At 41.0% G+C, this 20,431-nt stretch overlaps 1 protein-coding gene and 1 long non-coding RNA gene across 12 annotated transcripts in view; both read right to left on the bottom strand.

The window, feature by feature from the left end:
* TAF4B (TATA-box binding protein associated factor 4b) overlaps window positions 1-11,979 on the bottom strand; it is an 88,710-nt gene extending 76,731 nt beyond the window's left edge. Inside the window, exons 1-7 of one of the 10 annotated variants that reach the window (XM_035903027.1) lie at window positions 11,954-11,979; window positions 7,696-7,996; window positions 5,278-6,775; window positions 3,840-4,042; window positions 3,180-3,229; window positions 2,404-2,569; window positions 1,512-1,760 (exon numbers count right to left, since the gene is read on the bottom strand). The gene's annotated coding sequence lies outside the window, so the exon portion shown is untranslated. The other 9 variants (XM_035903033.1, XM_035903026.1, XM_035903029.1 and 6 more) reach the window with 9 other exon arrangements.
* A 4,221-nt stretch (window positions 11,980-16,200) lies between these two features.
* The window catches only part of LOC118453242, a 10,449-nt gene continuing 6,218 nt past the window's right edge, over window positions 16,201-20,431 (bottom strand). For both annotated transcript variants that reach the window (XR_004843160.1, XR_004843159.1), the window contains 2 exons: window positions 19,141-19,322; window positions 16,201-16,328 (listed from right to left, as the gene is read on the bottom strand). This is a non-coding gene — a long non-coding RNA (uncharacterized LOC118453242). The remainder of the gene's footprint in view (window positions 16,329-19,140; window positions 19,323-20,431) is intronic.

Below are 20,431 nucleotides of genomic sequence, written 5' to 3'. Positions count from 1 at the left end.
CGGCCGCCAGGTTCCCGGGCCCCCCCCCCCCCCCCATTACGGTCAGCTCGGGACCGGGGCTGAACCGGCTGACAGGCTGAAAAGGCGAAAGCAAGCACCTACCTGTAAGGGTGAAGGGGACAAAGCTCTCCCGTTTGACCTTCATGCTCAGGTTGAAGAAAGGCAGAGGAAGGACGTGCCGCTGTCTCCCCTTGTAAAGCAAGCCTAATCCTTGCAAGGATACGCAACTGCTTTTTAAAAACAATTTTCACAGTGTAACTGGAAGTTTTTGCTCGTTTGATAGGGATGTCGGCACGACCTTCAGTAACTCTGTTGTGAGGTTTCTGCTTATCACAGCTAAGTTTGGGCTGAATTTCAATAGGTTTCAAAGCATGCTTATGCGCACAGTTCTCTTTGCCCATAAAACTTCAGGGGCGTTGGCCCATCTGCCCAAGCCAAACACAGCATAAGCGACTGCAAAAACCAAGGCCTGGTTCATTATAGTGGTACAAAAAGCACAAAATCCAACCAAGTCTTAGGAGAGCAAGAAACAATTCTCATTTTAATCACTTTTGTATTATACATCCTTTGCAACTATGTTTTTCAGGTAGAAACATAGACAAGAGATTCTAATACTTGAGGATACACTGAAAATCATGGTAAATGTGAACAGAATGCAAAAAAAAAAAAAAAATTAAAAAAATTTACGCAACTCGCTTTCCATACCCTGACAGATCGTTCCCTGCACTGCTGCTTACAGGTCTGTCTGTCAGACTGGAGGAGCAAAGGAAAATCTCCTTTTTGACCATTTCTGTTCACAACCTGGCTTGATTTCACAGTTCTGCTGCTTTAAAAATGCTGTCGGCAGCAGCTGAAACAGCTACAAAACAGAAACCGCTTGAGATGACAACCAAAAGCACGTGGCCACAGCTTCATTTCCAGCGTGGTTGTGACTCAGGTAACTATACCCTTCCAAACTCCCCTCGTACAGGTAACAACAGGCATGAAGATAAGTCACATGGACTGGCGGGGTATAAGCACCTTAATCTTTTACATGCACATCAAGTTGGTTCTACCATGCTTTTACCACTGTTGCTACACCTGTAGCTTGAGCAGATTGCAGAAAGCGCAGCTATCGTTGTGCTTGCATTGGCAACATGCCAGGTAGGAAACACAGTGCCACAGAAGCCTAAATCCAGGAACACAAAAAAACCCAACCCTATTTGGGATCCAAACACTGCATTTGCTCTCTCACACACAGCATCTCATCGCCGCAGCTCTCACCGTGCCTACCATGCCAGGAATGACAGTCCAAAAACCCCAAAGAGGCGGTAGCAGCAACGGTTACAGTTTCGCAATAAGAGAGCAGGGTAGGAACACGGTGGAGGAAGAGGAGGCGACGGGATAACGCAGGAGGGAGGCAGTCTCCATGCCCCTTAGAGCTCTGCCAAGTCTGAGCAAATCGCATCACTTCTTACTCACATGAAGCTGTGTTGCATGCATAAAGTAACACCCAGGGTACAGCGAGTTACCTCCCAGATGCCAAAGGGTGCTCAGAGACCAGGAGACGGGGAAACTTCAATTCCAGCAAAGACTAACAGCGACTGACAGCAGGAGGGGGAAGAGGATGCAAGGGAAGGCACGTTGTCCACTGTTCTTGGACTTCAGGAAGAACAGAGCTGGCTTCTTCATTGAGACCAAGTTTTTCTCTTCTTGGGGCCATTCAACTTCTGAAGGAATCTCCGAGCCCTCCATGCAAATGCTTAGGAGTGAAAGCGTATCTGGAAGAGACAAAAAGAAACAGCTGAAGACGACAGAAGTGTATGCACTAAAGCTGTGAGGCACAGCAGAGAGTGAAAAGAGGATGTAGAAAATACAGCATATTGAGAGAAAAAAAAACATATGGAGGCTGCAAAAGGAGCAAAGGAAGTGATATGAAAGAAAACACAGGAAAAGGTATAGCATAATGATAATAAAGGAAAAAAAAATCACTGAACAAACCCCAGAAGATTTAGAAATGTGCATATCTTAAAAAAAAATTACTGGGCTAACTTAAAGTATGAAACTGTGCAAGAAATGAAAGGAAGGGTCCTATTTTCACACTAGGAAAATGTGTTATAATAGAGGACCGGATATTACCAGTATGCAGTCTTCATTACGCAGAGTAACAGAAATGCAAAAAGTCAGCCAGAACAACAAGAAATAAAGAATCTGGAATTTTAAAACTACCTTCATAACTGAATGGGTTACAGCACACATAAGAAAAGTTACTTTTGTCACTACCTGGAGTTTGGGGTTCTTTTAATGTTTATTTTCTTGGGCAACTGCTACCACCAAAAAAAACCATGTATTGAAAAACTTTGAATTAAGTCATCATTCTTGTCTACAGCTTCTCCCCCCCCCAAGACTTCCTCCAGGACGTACTGATAAACATGGTAACTGCTTTTCAAAGTCAGTTGAAGATAGATTTGATAGCTGTTCATTCCATGAATTTCCAGCCTTGGAGAACTGACTTGCTTTGCTACTTCAAGTAACCCACGAGTGGGCTCCTCTGACATTCACATAGAAGTATCTTCTTTACCTTCCAGGCCTAGGAAAGCGTTATGGCAAACAACAGTTCAGGTTTCCTTCCCAGGAGCTATTAGGCGATGATATACAGCCCGTAGTTTGGTCTGCATACCCCCTTTCCAACAGCTGAGACTTCTACAGTGCACATGGAATCGGTCTCTGCTCTACTAAGCTTTCTCCAGGGTTTCAAATAAGGTATTTAAAACACAGACCAACTACCCACCCTCCAAAATTCCTGTCCAGAGAGCAGGCTTTAACTCATCCAAAGACAGACCCTTATAAAGTCCTCAGATCTTAAGTCAGTTTCACACCCAACCCTTGGCTTTTAGTGTCCTACAAGGCTATAAAATCCATCTAATATGCCTCAGGGGGTTTAATCTGTCAGTGATCCTTTTTACAAAAGTTTTATTTTCTCTCCGATTGATAAATCATCAATTAAGTACAACCAGCAAATCAGCTGAAATGAGAAACTTGTAATATTTGCCTTAAGCTTTTCTTAAATGACAGAGACTTGGCAACACTACAGAATTAACTTAAGCATGTAACTCCAACACGAGGGGAAGAAATATGTGTGAAGATTTAATCTCATTAGTTAAAATTGTTCATTTTAGTGGGAAAAATGAAAAGCTTACCATGAAACGTTAAATAGCAACAAGGAACAGCAGCTCTTCAGGAAAAGACGCTGGAAGAAATGAGATACTGTAGATAAGAGCAGTAAAAATTAAGGAACAGAAAATTTCACACACGCACACAAAACCAAAAGTGAGAACGAGCTAGTTGGAAATGCAGAAATAGATATGACCAAAAAGGTTAAGTAATGGGAATAGAGCTGCAGATGTGAATGTATTTAGTAATGAAAACTATGAAGTGGAATCACGACTGGCTCTTTAATATCCTCAGTAACCACACCTCTGCGTTCAGGTTGCATTTGAGTAGGGGTTTTCTAAATTTACAGTCAGTGTTACAGTCTGCCTTGTTTTTTCTGTCTTGACTGATGATCTTTTACGGAGGTGCCTCTTTCTTTTGGACATTCAGGTGACAGATGCCAAACCAAACATTACGCTATGAATAAGTCCAACCCCTTGTTCTGTCAGGCACCATACACCGGCAGCTTCAAAGCCTTATAAAACATTTAAAAGTACAACAGGAAGGTACAACAAAAGAATTAGGCATATACTTTTATACTGTTAGAAGCTACGAAGCTTGGTTGACTGCGCTGAGCTACTAATAACAAGAACGTGGAGCTTAGCCGCGCGGTGAGGCACATTAAGTCCCAGCAGAGGAAAGCCTACCTGGATGTGCACCTGCAGCGCCTGCTGGTTTGGGGAACCCAAAGCTGCATCATGAAGCCACAGAAGCCATCTGATGAGGCGGGAAGGTCATGCAAGCACACACACCCCACAAGGAGGCTTTAAGTGAGGAAGAAAGATCGGAAGGTTAAGCGAACAGAGGGAAGAAGAAGGGAGGAATGGGCACGAACAATGGGAATGGGTAGCTGAAAACAGACAGTAGTGGGAAATAGGTACAGTTAAAATGCCTCGGCAAAAAAGATTCACAGCATTAGAGGCTTAGCCATTGGGCAAAAATATATTCTTAATGGAACGCAGCGAGTAAAACAAAAAAAAAAAATTATCCAAGTCCTAACATTTTAAGAATTATGTAACTGTATTAAGAAGTCGTCCTGGATGCTGCTTGCTATCCGGTAAAATTCACTAAAAGAAAGCAGTTTTATCTCTAACACTGCAATGGCCTATATTAATACAGCATTATGTAAAGTGACATTGCTAATCTATTTTTCACAAATAATGTACAGCATTGCAACACTTAGTAAATGAAACAGAACGCCAGTCAGAACTTTGCTAGACTTGTCATACCACTGAGCAGTAATTATCCCATCTGCAAAAAGTTACAGTAGAAAAGGGGGGGGGAAAAAAAAAAAAAAAAAAAAAAAAAAAAAAAAAAAAAAAAAAAAAAAAAAGGGAGTTCTGACAGATTTTATATACCTTGTACCAACACTAACCAGGGGCAATCATCAGCTTCTGGAAAACATGGTAGTAACTTCTTGTGGCAAATACATGTGCAAGAAAAAGAGAAGAATATATGAAAGTATGCCTCTCTGCACAGTGCAGGATGAACGAGCATCTTGGGTTTAGCACAACTGTAGCTCCATCGAGTTTCAGGAAAACTGCAGAATTCAGCTTAGGAAGAAACAAGTTCATTCATCAGCTCTGTGCGCTGTAGACAATTACTGCCTCTTAGAACTTCAAAAACATTAAAACAGCTATCATAATTGTTCTGTGACTTAGGTACTTTTCTCTTTTTCTTTCCAGATTCTTTTTCCCCTTCTTTATTTCTGCAACTTGCATTTCAGTATCTTTCTCACTAAAAATCTGAGTAAGACAAAATGATTAATACCACCAATTTCCAACTGCAATGCTCTAATCTATTTAGTTACATTCCATAGCAAAATCTGTGCAGCTAAATATTTGCAAAGTATTTCAAAGCGATGCAAACAGTCAGAATCAGACTTGTCAATCAATTGATGGTGAATTAAGAGACCACCAGCAACCAACAGTGGAGTTACCAGAAGGGCTGAAAGGTGCTGCATCCCCTTCCCACCACGTAACACCAGCCACAATAAGGCTGAGCAAAAACTGTGACACAAACTACACCAGTAAAATCTGAAATCCAACCACAGACAAACTAAAACTGGTGTTGGGGTTCACCTACCTCCTTAAAGAGGGACTGGAATTCTGTTGTAGCATGCAGGATGTCTCTGTTCTTTCATGCTGTGCAAACAAGCTAAGATGTGAGTCAGAACTATACTCCACTAGATACTTTCCAAAATATAAAAAATATGTACTATATTTGTGTTTATCAGCATCTTATAGACACGTAGATAGTTATGCCAGCTATTAGAAATCTTTATTTCTAAAAGAAAACAGACCACTCGAGAATTAACACTCAGGTGAGTATTCCAACTTTGTTGGGAAAATAAACCTACAGCACAGTTATTTTTTTCAGAGGGGAAAAAAAAAAAAACAAAAACCAAAACCAAACCAAAACTAGAACCCCACTACTGTCTGTAAAAAGGGCATAGCAAATCAGTTTCATCAGGCCACATCATGAATTCTCCTTCAAATGACAAGGTTGTGTCCTTGTTTTCCTTTATCCTCATAAGTATCACGTTGTAGGACACTATTGCTGGAGTGGTGTGTTTAATTTCCACCTCCCCATGCTTGCATATCATCTTGGATTAAGCAGGTGCATGGGGTTTTTTTAGCTAAACTGCTGGCCTTCCACTGGGAGTTCATAATTTGATTCACCCTTAACACACACTAAGCATAAAAGCACGGAAATACATGATTTCTGAATGTGGCACTGCAATCTTGCTTCCTGCTTTCAGTTCCATGGATGTTTGAAACAAGCTGGTTTACTTGATCAAAAATAAAAAGTGCCTGCAAAGAACACCTGGATTTATCTTTGTACTTCTGTTGGTGAATAATAAAAAGATTGAGATTTTTTTTTCTTCCTCTCCCCCCCCTCTCGTATTTGAAAGGACAGAGAGGTATTTTAAACTTTGAACAAATGTTAAAACTAAAAATTAGTCTAATTAATGCCAAAAGCATTAAATGCAAAGCAAATGAATTGCTTAACTTCTTTAAATATTTGGGAAAAATGTGTTTACATAGTGTTCCCTCCCCAGTTTCTCTGTGCTGTTTGCCTAAACAGCCAAGTCACAGTCACTTACTGTACTATTGTATTGGGAGAGATGAAACGCACATGGAATGTCAGAGCACACGCGTATGGTTAAAGTTTGTTATTCAAGCTGAAGGCCTAGAGAGAAGCAATACGAAACCCCAGGTACCTGCAGTTAGGCCAGGTAAATTTGAGTCCACCCCTTCTTTCCATCCATACCTAAGAGTTACTGGAGAGAAAAAAAAAACAAAACAAAAACCAAAAAAACCCAAACACCACCACCACCACAAAACCCAAAACATGATAACCTGGAACAATGAACACAGCTTTGAAGACGATCTCTTTATCTTTTCCACCAGCTATCACAGAATGGCTGAGGTTGGAAGCGATCTCTGGTGGTCCTCTGGTCCAACTCCTTCCTGCCCAAGCAGGAACCAGTTGCCCAGGCCCGTGTCCAGATGGCTTGTGAATATCTCTAAGGAGGGAGACTCCAACCTCTCTGGGCAACCTCTGCCAGTGCTCGGTCACCCTCATGGTAACAAAGAGGGGGGGGGAAATTTCCTTTCAGACAGAACCTCCCACATTTCAGTTTGTGCCTGTTACCTCAGGTCCTGCCACCGGGCACCACCAAGAAGAGCCTGGGCTCCATCCTCTTTGCACCTTCCCTTTAGGTGTTAATATACATCAGTGAGGTCGCCCCGAGACTCCTCTTCTCCAAGCTGAGCAGTCCCAGCTCTCTCAGCCTTTCCCCACAGGAGAGATGCTCCAGTCCCTGCATCACCTTTGGGGCCCTTCACTGGAGTCTCTCCAGTACGTCCACATCTCTCTCGTACTGGGCAGCCCAGAACCAGACACAGCACTCCAGGTGTGGCCTCACCAGTGCTGAGCAGGGAGGAAGGATCACCTCCTTCGACCTGCTGGCAATACTTTGTAGTAAGTATTAAGTAACTGTTCCAAAAAATGAAAATACTGTGTTCTGGGGATAGTTTTAGTGTGAATTTTTGTATAAACTCTAAAGCCTGTACTCTCCCCTTGTGATAGAAACAGAAGCTATTAAGCTACCAAGGGACCACAGCATGTCAGAAATACCATGATAAGGACCACTACAGGATAAAACATTGCTGTCATTTTCATCATCTTCAAAGACAATGATAATGCCTTATACAACCCACGCAAGTAGCATGTTGTCATACAACTTCCTACACTGCTTCCTGCATGAAATGTTCCCAGCAGCGTCTTACACTATTATAAATTAGCAGCAACCACTATAGCTCCCAGCACTATCAATCTACAGAGACACTACAAAAGTCACCTAACATTGTATCACCAGATGTTAGGGGAGATTTCGTACATCAAGTTGAATGCACAGGTGTCACCTGGCATAATTTCTGTGAGAAGATTTTGTATACCAGTTATATACTTGTTTCTTGTAAAGTCATTAACACATACCTGAGGTAGCTGGTTTCTCCTTATTATAGCAAGTTCAATGTTTTTTCCACCAGATTTCATAGCGCAGCATACAGCAAAGTCATTAAAACAAGTATATTTACCAAGTATTTTACATTTTCATGAAGGAAAGAAGCCCAAGCTTTTCTTGAAGCATTTATCGCGTGCCTTGCACTGGATTACCTCTTAGCAAAGCTGATTGATTGCTAATTTGACAGTGTCCTTTTGAGCTCCTGTAGCTTCTTCTGGGTAATTCTTCTCCCAAAACTCTTACCATTTTAACATTGCCACCAATTGCATTGGCCTGTGGAGGACAGAAGGGAAGTTATAAATCTCGCCACAACATAAATTAACTTACCTGCTGTAATCAATCTCACAAAGGCTCATGTACGTTTCATACAGGGACTCCCTCACTATCCCGATACAACGTGCAGTGCACAACCTGCCTGTCTGCCAGGTCAATGATTTCCCCTCGCAGCTTCTATTTAGCCTCTGCTAATGTTTCAATACTTGATCTGAGGGTATCCAAGAACTTAAGTGTTTGAGAACAGCAGTTCTCAACTTTTTCCTGCCATGCATGTCTTTTTCTTCATGTAAACTACACTAGCAAGTCTGTGTTTGCCAAAACCTCTTCTGATGTAGAGCTAGGGGAAGGACAGAAATTTCAAAACCCTTTAACACAGTCCCGTGAGCAACAGTTGAAGAAACTCAAATTAAATTCTGTCCACGGAAGAAGCATTCTGAATAAGCCAGGATGTAGAAACCTCACCAACCAGTGTAGATCTATATTCATAATTTTAAAAATGCCATGTTGTTTTGTGGGGTTGTTTTTCAGTTAAAAACCAAGATGTTCCTTTTGGAAGAACTGCCAAAGCTTGGTACTTTTTTCTTTGCATCAGTTAGGAAAAAAGGCATGTACAGGGTTTCTCTCAAATGGAATCCCAAACTTTTTTCCGTTTCACTGGCATCTAAATTGCTATCAGAGGTGAAATTGCTTCCTGGTGAAATGAGGAGCGTCCACATGGTCTGGTGTTCAAGACTGGCTTCCAGTGCTGCGGTCATTGCCTTTTCTTGCAATATCTAGTGAATAAATATTTGTAATGATTCAAGGATTATCTTCCCTTCTCTGAAGTTTAATAACAATAAAAAAATGCCAATGTAATAATAATAATAAAAAAATAACAGTTGTTCATTTAATAGAAAAGTGGAAGGTGGGCAGAATATTCATCTCTGATGTCATGAGGATGGAGCCAGACTCTTCTCAGTGGTGCCCAGCAACAGGACAAGGGGCAATGGGCACAAACTAAAACATAAGAGGTTTCAGTTGAATATGCGGAAGAACTTCTTTACTCTGAAGGTGACAGAGCACTGGAACAGGCTGCCCAGGGGGGTTGTGGAGTCTCCTTCTCTGGAGATATTCAAAACCCGCCTGGACGATGTCCTGTGCAACCTGCTCTAGGTGAACCTGCTTTAGCAAGGGGTTGGACTAGATGATCTCCCAAGATCCCTTCCAACCCTTGCCATTCTGTGATTCTGTGATCTGGGTTTACTGAGGAGCTGATTATGACCATCTCCACCATGACTTTGCCAACTAACTGAATCCCTGATGGCCCCGCTGCCAACACACCTCTGCCAACCCTGCAGACATGGTTCCATCAGCATTTTCTCAAATTAAAATGAGAATGGCAGGAATTGGGTCTTGCACTGTTTACAGTGAAAAAAAAGTACATTCAGAAAGTTGTTTTTCTTTTCATGTTTACAATACTGTCATTAATAAACCAGTTGTCAGATTCTGTAAATCCTCAGCTTTTCACAGGCTCATTGCTTGATCTATCCAATGTCTATCTGCACGTCCCAGGACTCTCAGCTAGCTCAAAGACGCCTTTGAAGTATTATGATAGCTCATGAGCATAGTGGCCTGCGTTTTGGTCCAAGTTCATTAGAGATGAAAGAAATCCACAGGACAGGGGAAAAGCAGATGGTGGCTAGGACTTCCCTGCTTTCTGGCTCCTGGGAATCAAGCAGACAACACGAACTGTAATCCAATTAACTACACCCTTGAGGCAAAAACTAGGGAATAAAAAGCACCTACTGACAGGTCCCAGCAGGACAGGGAACCAAGAAGGCATGATGGGCACATCATGGTGTAGAACAATAGAAGACTGCAAAGCAAAACCACTACCACTTGCATCGGTAAGTAACTCTGCTACTCTACGCTCACCTTGGGAAAAAATATAAACAACAACAAAAAAACCCACCAAACAAAAGTGCAATAATTAAAGGAGGAAAGAAGGAATTAGGACTTCTCCTTACCTTTTGTCCATAACCTCCAAGTTAAGAACCCAAAACTCGGAGCAAAAGGGAGTTGGAAGGGAGATAATGCTAACAGCAAGAATGGCTATTGCCTGACATATTAAATTATCTAAAAGGCAACTTTCCCCACCAAGTTTCTTAAAAATGGAGACAGTGCAAAATGTTTACTTACTTGCCAAATCTAGCAGCTATGTTAAAGCAATCAATAGCATTAAGAGGTGCAAGAAAAATGGCAAAAATATCAAACTGATAAAACTAGCATTGACAGTATCAACACAGTAATAAGAAATACTTATATAATCAAACTATCCACCTGGAAAGAAAGAAAGATCAACACAGAAGTGATATTCACTACTCAACCTTCTCTTTCAATCTTTTATTTCATTGGCGGCCAAAGTCAGAGAGAAATGCATAAAATACACAGAGCATACATAAAACTAGGGCAAGGCTTTAAAGGATCCTTATGGCCTTCAGTCCTTTGCCTCAAAGCAAGCGTAGTCTTTGATTTTGCCTTCATCAAGACACATACACTTACAGGTCTGGGGGATTTTTATTCCATTCTACAGAAAAATTGTTCCAATTTACACATAACCAAAGCATGGAAGCTATTACAACATGCTGGCGTACCATCTTTCTCCTTCCTCTTCTACTAAGCTTGGAAGATACTTATTTTCAAAGAGAATTAATCCAAAGCCTTCTGAGCAGTGAAGGCAGACACCGCTCCTTGTCTGCACCGGGGAGACCAATCCACTGCAGCAGCTTTCAGCTGCCTCAGCTTTACCTATGCCAAAACAGAGAAAATGTCGGCACATGGGTCCGTACAGTAGAGCTTGATTACCTCTATTGCTATGATGGTCTCTGGCAGATGGTGGGAGCAGGCAGCCAGGACACAGCTAGTCCATTTTGGAAGCAAGGAGGGCCTGATATGAACATGGTCTTGGGGACAAGAAGTGGGCTTTTGGCAGTTTATTCGCTAATGAAGAGCGAGCTCTCTCCTATGAGCTCATGTACTGTAAGAGCTTTCAGCAACCAGTAGGCATGAACTCAGCAATGAAATTACACCAGTAATTTCAAGTAGGAAATATCTGATTGACTGGGTACAAAGTATGGACAAGACCACCTGCAGTCAGGTGTGACAGTTCCTTTAGCCAGAGGACTTCCTCCATCCTGCCTCCATCTGTCTTCATTTAACAACAACAACAACAATAATAATAATAGTACTGTTGGTCATGGCCTCCTTGACCAACTGACATACTCAACAGGTTCCCTGCGAGTGGAATGGAAGCCTGCATATAATCATCCAGACTGCTCTTGTGCTACTGCTTCCCATGGCACGGCTGCAACACTGATAGGGAGAGCTTTTAGTGGGAACAGACTGCACACAGAAGGGTTCACCATATTCATTCCAGTCCTGCTTGAGTCAATTACAAAACCTCTTGATCAAGAGCAAAGCATGACTCAAAATTCTCTAGCATAGAAACTCCAGTAATGGCCTAGCTGCTGTTTATGTTCTTTTCAAACACAGCTGATCTGCAAGTTTTCAGTATCTATACAGAAAAGTTTCTGCAAAAAGCAACAAGTGAACAAAAGAATCACAAAGAACCATAAGGCACATTTCAGATGGATTTTTTTTTTTTTTCTGTATGAACAGGCTACCATTTCTTGCAGCAAGTATCAAGCCTTTGTAAAGCTTTTACCTCTCTTTATGTATTTTTGCTATAGCTTGTTATAACTTTATTTCCAAACCCAGGTATGCTTCAGTGACTTAGCTTGAACCTTCCTTCCGATCCTGTTGATGTTTGGTTCAGAATTCAGAATCCAGTGTCAGAGACACGCACTGACTACGCAAAACCCTTTAATGCTTAAAACTGATTCTTCATACAGCCCATATATGCAATACCTACATACTTAGAAACAATACAGATATATTAAGTAAGTTGACACCTACCTTCCAAGACTGGTAGGTGCCAGATGGATCCGTCTGCTGCAGTTCAGGACTCCTGCTGCCATCAAAGCCCACCATCAGGGCAGGCACACCAAAATGTCTACAGCCATGGCTTTGTGTGCAGCACTGTGGGAAAGCTAACCAGTTTTGGCATCCCAGAAAATTAAGAAATTTACTGGCCCAATACCCAAGCAAAGCACAAGACTGAAAAGGCTGAATACAGGTATTCACCGTAAACCTCTTCATTTCCAATACGTCAACAGCTTACTTCTGATCTTCAGAAGTTAGCTTGTGGTCAGCGTTCCCGTTGCACAACTCCATTCAATTCACACACAAGTAGCTAAGGCAAACCAGGCTTCACTGTAAAGAAACTACTCCCTGTTAAAACCACCCAGGCTACAGGAATTAAGGCTCAATCTGATTATCCTTTAACATGATCTCAGGCATACTTGTGAACAGATTTGAAGGAACATCTCAGATGGTTGCAATCAATCAGCCTGCTCACAGGTGTTCTGCTAGTCTTTAGTATTTGAAAATAAGAATCTGTATCTGCAAGTTTTATGTTCAGTTTGGCCTTTCACATTGCTCTGTTCTGTAGGAGATTTTGTGGTTTTCTTTTTATGTTCTTATCTCAACTCTTTTATATGGTAATATTTTTTGGTCTCTCTGCATTATTATTTCCAAATTGTACAATAAAGTTCTTCACAGATCTATAAATATGAGGAACAGTTATGTTTGCTGGTGCTCCTTAAAATAAAAGAGCTCATAATGGTGATTATTTTCTTGTGAAAACCAGTTATTTTTCTCAAGTGATATTAATTTTTTTTTTTTAAGAATTCGTGCAAAGGAAACTTGACCTGACTTCTTTCTTTTTTAGAGATCATAATAGAAACAATTGGCTTGTTTTCAATAGTCAGGATCACCTGATGCTTTTAAATGGAAACGTAAAAATGTCAAACTGCTTACTTGCTAGCAAGTTGCAAAGCAGTGTGTAGTATATTCTACCATGACTGGGCCCTCAAGAGTCAGTTTATGGCGCTGTTAATCACTATTGTGGCACCAGCGGCCAGGTCTGCATAAATGTAATGATAAAGTCATCACAGAGACTCCTTCGTTAGCTAGCAACAAAGCTCAAGAAGGAGGAAACAATTGCAACTTTTAAAAGTTAGAAACTGCTGAAAAAGCAATGCAGGTGAAGACAGAAACAAATTCAAAACAGCACACAAAAGAAACTTTGTTCTGAGAAACAGCAATTTTGAGTAAATTTCAGGCCATAACAGTTTTTGAGTTTACAGAAGGTTAACTTACAGAATTAGATACGGATTTAGCCCCTCCAAAAACACATATGAAAAGTACCCTGCTCCCTACTGTACTACATGTCATGGTTTTGGTATTGTACAACTCCCTCCACCCCACAGTACCAGGAAATGGGGGTTACACAGACACACACAGAATCACAGAATGGCAAGGGTTGGAAGGGACCTCGGGAGATCATCTAGTCCAACCCCCCTGCTAAAGCAGGTTCACCTAGAACAGGTTGCACAGGACATCGTCCAGGCGGGTTTTGAATATCTCCAGAGAAGGAGACTCCACAACCCCCCTGGGCAGCCTGTTCCAGTGCTCTGTCACCCTCAGAGTAAAGAAGTTCTTCCTCATGTTCAACTGAAACCTCTTATGTTTTAGTTTGTGCCCATTGCCCCTTGTCCTGTTGCTGGGCACCACTGAGAAGAGTCTGGCTCTGTCCTTGTGACATCCACTCTTAAGATATTTGCAAGTATTGATGAGGTCCCTTCTCAGTCTTCTCTTCTTCAGGCTGAACAAGTCCAACTCTCTCAGCCTTTCCTCATAGGAGAGATGTTCCAGTCCCCTCATCATCTTTGTTGCCCTCCTCTGGACTCTCTCTAGGAGTTCCTCATCTTTCTTGAAGTGGGGAGCCCAGAACTGGACACAGTACTCCAGCTGGGTCTCACCAGGGCAGAGTAGAGGGGGAGGAAAACCTCCCTCGACCTGCTGGCCACACTCCTCTTAATGCACCCCAAAATACCATTGGCCTTCTTGGCCACAAGGGCACACTGCTGGCTCATGGTCAGCTTGTCATCCACCAGGACTGCCACGTCCCTCTCAGCAGAGCTGCTTTCCAACAGGCCAGCCCCCAGGCTGTATTGGTGCATGGGGTTAAACCTCCCCAGGTGCAGTACTCAACACTTGTCCTTGTTGAACTTCATCAGGTTCCCCTCCGCCCAACTCTCCAGCCTGTCCAGGTCCCACTGAATGGCAGCACAGCCTTCCGGCGTATCAGCCACTCCTCCCAGTTCTGTGTCATTGGTGAACTTGCTGATGGTACACTCTGTCCCCTCATCCAGGTCATTGATGAATAAGTTGAACAAGACTGGGCCGAGTACTGAGCCCTGGGGAACTTCACTAGCTGCCGGCCTCCAACTAGACTCAGCACCACTGATCAGAACCCAAAAAGCTGCGAATTTCTTCTGTCACTTGGAATCCCCTTCTTGGGGAGCAGCTCCATGTTCAGCATCAGCCAATTTAAGAGCACACTGCTATCAAACTGCTATCAAAAGAGGAGATTCTCCCATCTCTTGTCCCTCACTGCATCTTCTCATTCTCTCCCTGTGTTAGGTAAGATGAGCTGTTCTGCAGCTGTTAAGTCAGATCAGTGTGTTGACCCAACTCAAAACTAATTCTTTTTTGACAAGTTGAGTCTTGGATTGAGTCTTGTTTTCATCCCTTCTGAAAGCATGCAAAGAGAACAGTTTCACATCCTGATAGCATGACCTAACACAAAAAGCAGCAGTTCTGTTCTTCCCAACCACTTCCACACAGACATTCCTGCAGCTTCCCCTGAACTGGATTTAACAATCACACAAATTTGTGGCAACTCACCCAAAAAAGAACTCACCTTGTGTCAGATCAGTGAGTTCAGGACTATTTTCTTCAGTAGCAGCTTGCATGCACAGTAGGTTAGGTATAACAACAAATTGTACACTCGGTGGGTGTTAATAATGGTTTGGCCACCAAAGAAGGACAGTTCCATCTCCTCCACCAACTTCTTCCTTCACTCCTCCCTTCCCTCACAGAGTTATGGGGTTCATACAGTTGCACACTGAATCAATTCAACAAGCAAATAAAAAGAGTTTCTTTCTGTGAGGTTCATGAGTTCAGTCAAACCACAAGGGGTCAAAGAAGCATCAGAAAGGGTACCAGGGAGGAGATGAAAGTGCCTAGGTTACAGCAGAGACAGGAGGAAGAAGTGGCACCACCCAGGAGCACAGACTCATGTGAGAGTTTAGGCTGATCTAAGTAAGTGCTAGTGTGGCTCTCCTCTGTGAATTGCTCCCCTTTCCCCTGAGCCTCTGCTTGCTCTCGCCAGATCTTGGTCTGATCCTGCAAGAAACTTTTTCTTCCTGGCTTATCCCTCTGCTGGGCAGGCTTCCAGCCTGGCTTACCATGCCTCAGATGGGCAGCAAACCCAGTGCAGAAGTGACAATGGAAGAGCACAGCCCCGAGTAAGACCTTTGACTTGCAGTGGCAACTAGCCACTGACTACCAGTCAGTTTAGTGGTCATATAGAACTGTATGTTGAGATGAGACATACACTTTAGGCAATTTTGCTAACCAATTTGCTGAGTTCCCATGCGGTTTTGCCTTCATTCAATCCTCATCTGAAGGAAAATATTCCTTGTGAAGGCAAACATTCACAAGTGTTAGTTCATATATGGAACAGGGGTCTCATAAATGAGACGGGCATGTCAAGAGGTAGTTTCTAGGGCAGAGGAGGAGCATGGCAGCACAGATTCAAGTTGTCTTCCAACTCCCCAGGAATATTTCCAATATCATCCTGGTTTGTTCTGCAGAATTTGTTCTCTAGGTTTGCCTTTCTTGTCCCTTTCAGTCTGCCTATTGCCATTGCAACCACTACAACGCAGCTTCTGCTATCCAAGCGGCTTGTCCCTGATGACAAGATGCAACAGACTCAGGTAAGATGATTTAAAAAAAATAGAGGGATCAGTAGGTTTTAAAAATCAAAATAATTCTCTCTGGCCCCATAAGAATCTTTCAGCTATATTTCAATACTTTATATAGGAACCCAAGCCTTCATATCCCAGTACCAATCTCCTAAACCACCGTGTCCACCTTCACAATGTTCTTCATAAATCCAGTCTTTAAAGGACTTTTACATACTCCATACCTGCAATGGAATGAATTGTGGAGCAATAACACTAGGAACAGTATCTGCAAAAGCCAAACAGACATGATCATCAAGTGCATACCTTTTCCTCACAGTTCTGTCCTCTTGAAGCCTGGTAACAGGGTTTTTTTTCTGTGTATCCAACAGAGCTGTATCTAACCCCCAAATTCCAACCTGTTAGATGAGAATAAAGAAATTGTTCTTATTTCCAATATTAACTTTATTTATGTTATTCAGAGGAGATGTTTTAATACTAAGTCTTTTCACAAGGACATTGTCAAACAGCTATGTGGAGGCTGTGTCATCCTCCCAAAACAATAAATAATAATGTTTGACATCTGTTAGGAAGGAAAAATGATAAGCTGCGGTAAACATCATAGCAAAAAGTTTCAAAGCTGCAAAAGCTGTGGTTTACAAATACAGTACAGAGAGGCAGCCCCCGAACAAAAGGCTTACAACCAAAATAGAGAACAAAGGAAATAAGGTGGTTACAGACACAAGAGCTCAGGGAGATAGCAAGGCAACACAGATCAATGTGATAAGTAGTATTCTCAGTATACTTGCTGCTTATAGGTGCAATCATGGCTAAGCTGATCTAAAAGCTGACTGCTAACAAAGAAGGGTGATGCTGCTCCAGCCTTGTGCCCCAGTAATTGTCTTCCCTTGCTTTGACATCAAAACCCATCTGCTCCCAATCTGTGAAACTCAACAGGCAGAAAACTGCTTTTATAGAAAAGCAATTGTTTTTCTACTAATTTAGCTTCCTTAAACACCTCACTACAAGATCAGATGAGCAAAAGTGATGGCACAGGAGACAGAGTGGGAACACGTGGCCATGAGCATAGAGGGGGCAAAGGAAAAACGTTGCTTTTGGTAACAGCTAGCTGCAAGGTTTACTTAGCTGTAAGATAATGCCATACTGCAACTTAAATGCTGCCACTGGTTTCATAGGTATTTTGGTGGGGAACAGTTTTGAAGGCAGACAATGATGTACCATGGACATTTACAAGAAGCTCCTTTCATATCCACAGGTAGAAAGAAAGATGAAGACAGCTGCTTTGAAAACTTCTAAGAAAGACTAATGGAAAGGATGTTAGGGTGAGCATCTCAGGGGCAGATAACTTTGTTTCTTTCTCAGTTGGTTTGCAACTCATCATTTCTCCTCATAAAACCTTTTTCTTTGAAGACACAAATCAATGAACACTGAAAAGGAAAGATAAACTGACCAGCAGTGTGTCAGATCTGACAGTGGGCTGAAAATAAATGAATGGTATGATCAATGACAAATAAACTAGGATTTCAAGCTGAAAGTCTCAAGTATGACTGAAATAGCACATAAGCATCCCCTCCCTCCTTTGCTTTCTCTGTCTTCCTCAGAGATGATCTCCTACCAACATTAAGGAATTGATGCAAAAGAGGGCTTACAGGAACACACAAGTAGTCCTTTCCTTGCAGAAATTTATCATTTTATCCAGTACTCAAGAAAGAAAAGCTCCCTGAGTACACTGCATACAAACCTCATCCCTTTTTACACAACTTCCTTGTAATAAATATTTCCCTTGTCACTTAAGACCAAAGCTTTGCCACATCAAAACCAGTATCAAACTTCTGTTTCTGTGACTACTTTATATAAAAGTACACAGAGGCTAAAATAGTACACAAATGAATGCAGAAAACTGTACATTATATTAAAAAGACAGAAGCTGATAAGAGTAACAGACTATGGTTTCATACTTCTACTATAAAATGTGTGCTCTTTACAAAAATCCAAACCAACAGGTACATACAATCCAGCCATCAATTCTACTTGTTTTAGAGCTCATATAACTTCCATTTTAAATAGGCCAGCAAAAGTTTTCATGGGCAATTTCTTGTTACGTTTTCAATCCACTACAAATTTTGTCCTCTGTTCTAGCCCTACAATCTATTACTTTGCTTAAAAAAATAGAATTGAACCAATAAATATCAATAAGCACAGGAGGTTTCATCTGCTTCTGTTCACCAGATTTGACCACTATGTCTTCCACTTGGCTCTCCTCATCATAATTTCCAATTAATTTCATTTTTTTGTTGTCTATCCCCAGAGAGCAAAATTACCTCTATTCTTGATTCATGGGTTATAATTTCCTGTCTGTGCCTGTGTCTAACCAACTTTTCAAGTTGATGCTGACCAAACACTATGAGGAAGTCTGGCAAAGACAAACATCAACGAAAAATAAAATCTATACTTAATATTTTCAATAAATACAGAAGCCCTGAATCCTAAAAAACAGTTCCAAACTGAATTCTTCCCCACAGGTAAATCAGCAGGGTAAAATGATGTATCACATATGGCAGAAACAAAGGCCCACTCTGAATGAGTAGCAAAGAATGTAGCATTTAGAAAACTGCATAATGAATTTACTTCAGCAACAGTACCTTATTCCTGAAAAAATATATCTACAGTAATATGTTAACATGTTTAGAAAGTTATGCAAAATGACATTTTATCTTTAACGAAGACTAGAGGTATTTAATTACAAAATGTAGGCTGTGGTGTTGAACAAAATACTCCTTTTTTATTCCAATAGAATCAATATAAGAGAGGCTCAGGTATTATTATGGCCCACATTCCCATCAGCAAGGCTTCTAACTAGTCTTTTAATTTAGAATTTTTCTTACTGATATCCCAAGCAAACTCGATTTGATTTTCAGAGAGATTTAATAGTAAGATACATTGCTATTTTATGTACAAAAGAATATAAAGCAATTATGGAATAACACTGTGATACTTTCCTAGAGTACCTTTTTTGACTAGAGTCTTGCTTTAAAATTTCATGCTGAATAAAAGGAAAAGATGGGAAGTGGTAAAAAAGCTTTGCTATGTCCTTAAAGCAAAATAAATACTAGAAATCAAGAGTTATGGGTTTTCTTTTCTGGTTTCATATGTTGCTTAGAGAAAATTATAGCCAATTGCTTTTTGTATGGCAGTTCAAAGGCAGTTTACCTATTTCTAGCACACACCCCTTGTTGCTCTCAGTCTAAACCAAGGGAAGACCAAGGCCTACAGTTCCTGCTCGGAAAACACCAACTTCTCCCTGTGGATGCAATCTCCTGTTTTGTACCCTGGGACCCTGTCCTCACAGACTGCGCTCACATGAAGCATCTTCCTTCTCCTCCCTTCTGCTCCTGCTTGAAAAGAATCACACATGCATAGGTACATATTATACATACATATATTTTATATATATATGTTTACAGTAATTCAAGTTAGAGACAGCACCATTCCAAGCAACCATTCATTGTACCAGCACAGTCTATGTTAGAAATTTAGACTAGATAAAGGAAACATTTCAAAATGTCATAGTTATTTTTTGTAGTTATTTTCTTGGCTCTTGAATATGCATACTTACCCGGTTACTGTATTTCCACTGATGATGGGGCTACTCAGGACAGAAAGAAATAAATGAGTAAACTTTTACAGGAAAGGAGTTTTGGCCTTCAGTGAATCATGGGACTTTTGAGTGGTCCCAATGACTAAATTGTTGCATAAATACCAAATACAGAAATGGAAACAAAGAAATGGGGCCATGTCTGGAAGGATGAATACTGGGGTACAAACAATGATGTGATATGTGTTCAACAGAAGTTTATTTTGGTTCCTTTTTAAACATTATATAATATGAATATGCTATATCTGTCATTCCAAGCTAAGAGTAAAATGTATGCATCATGCATATAAGAAATGTCATAGAACCTCACTCTGCAACTGGATCTCCAGTCATCATAATTTTATCCTTGAAAACACTTGAAAAGTGGAAGAAAGCAAGCAAAAAGCAAGAATCCCACAGACATTAAAAGTGGAAAACAATAAATATACATTCGATACAACTAGATTTTAGTTAGGGGATATTTTCCCAAATTGGTTTCAAGCACAGTAATGCTGTGCTTTGTTGTCACCGAGGTGCTGTGTAAGAGAAATGGCACCACTGGTTATTAACTGTGACAAGACTACCTCTATAATCTATTTTTGGTCAATATAACTGTATTCCCTGCTTTGTATTTCATTGTATAATTTATTATCTTTTATTCATCAAAAGAATTAATCTTTTATGATTTTAAGACCTTCTGATAAAATATACAGTGACTTTGAGATACACTATGTATAGAAAGTTAAAGAACACCACGTTAAATGGCTAATTATTGTTCTTCTATGATTTAAAAAGCAATATATAAAGTGTATCAACAAAGAAAACAGACAGAAGAGGACAAAACCAAATGTCATTTATGAGACAGCA

Source organism: Egretta garzetta, unplaced genomic scaffold, assembly GCF_000687185.1.
Source record: "Egretta garzetta isolate BGI_Z169 unplaced genomic scaffold, ASM68718v1 scaffold229, whole genome shotgun sequence".
Lineage (NCBI taxonomy): Eukaryota > Metazoa > Chordata > Aves > Pelecaniformes > Ardeidae > Egretta > Egretta garzetta.
This window is presented reverse-complemented; position numbering and strand designations above follow the sequence as displayed.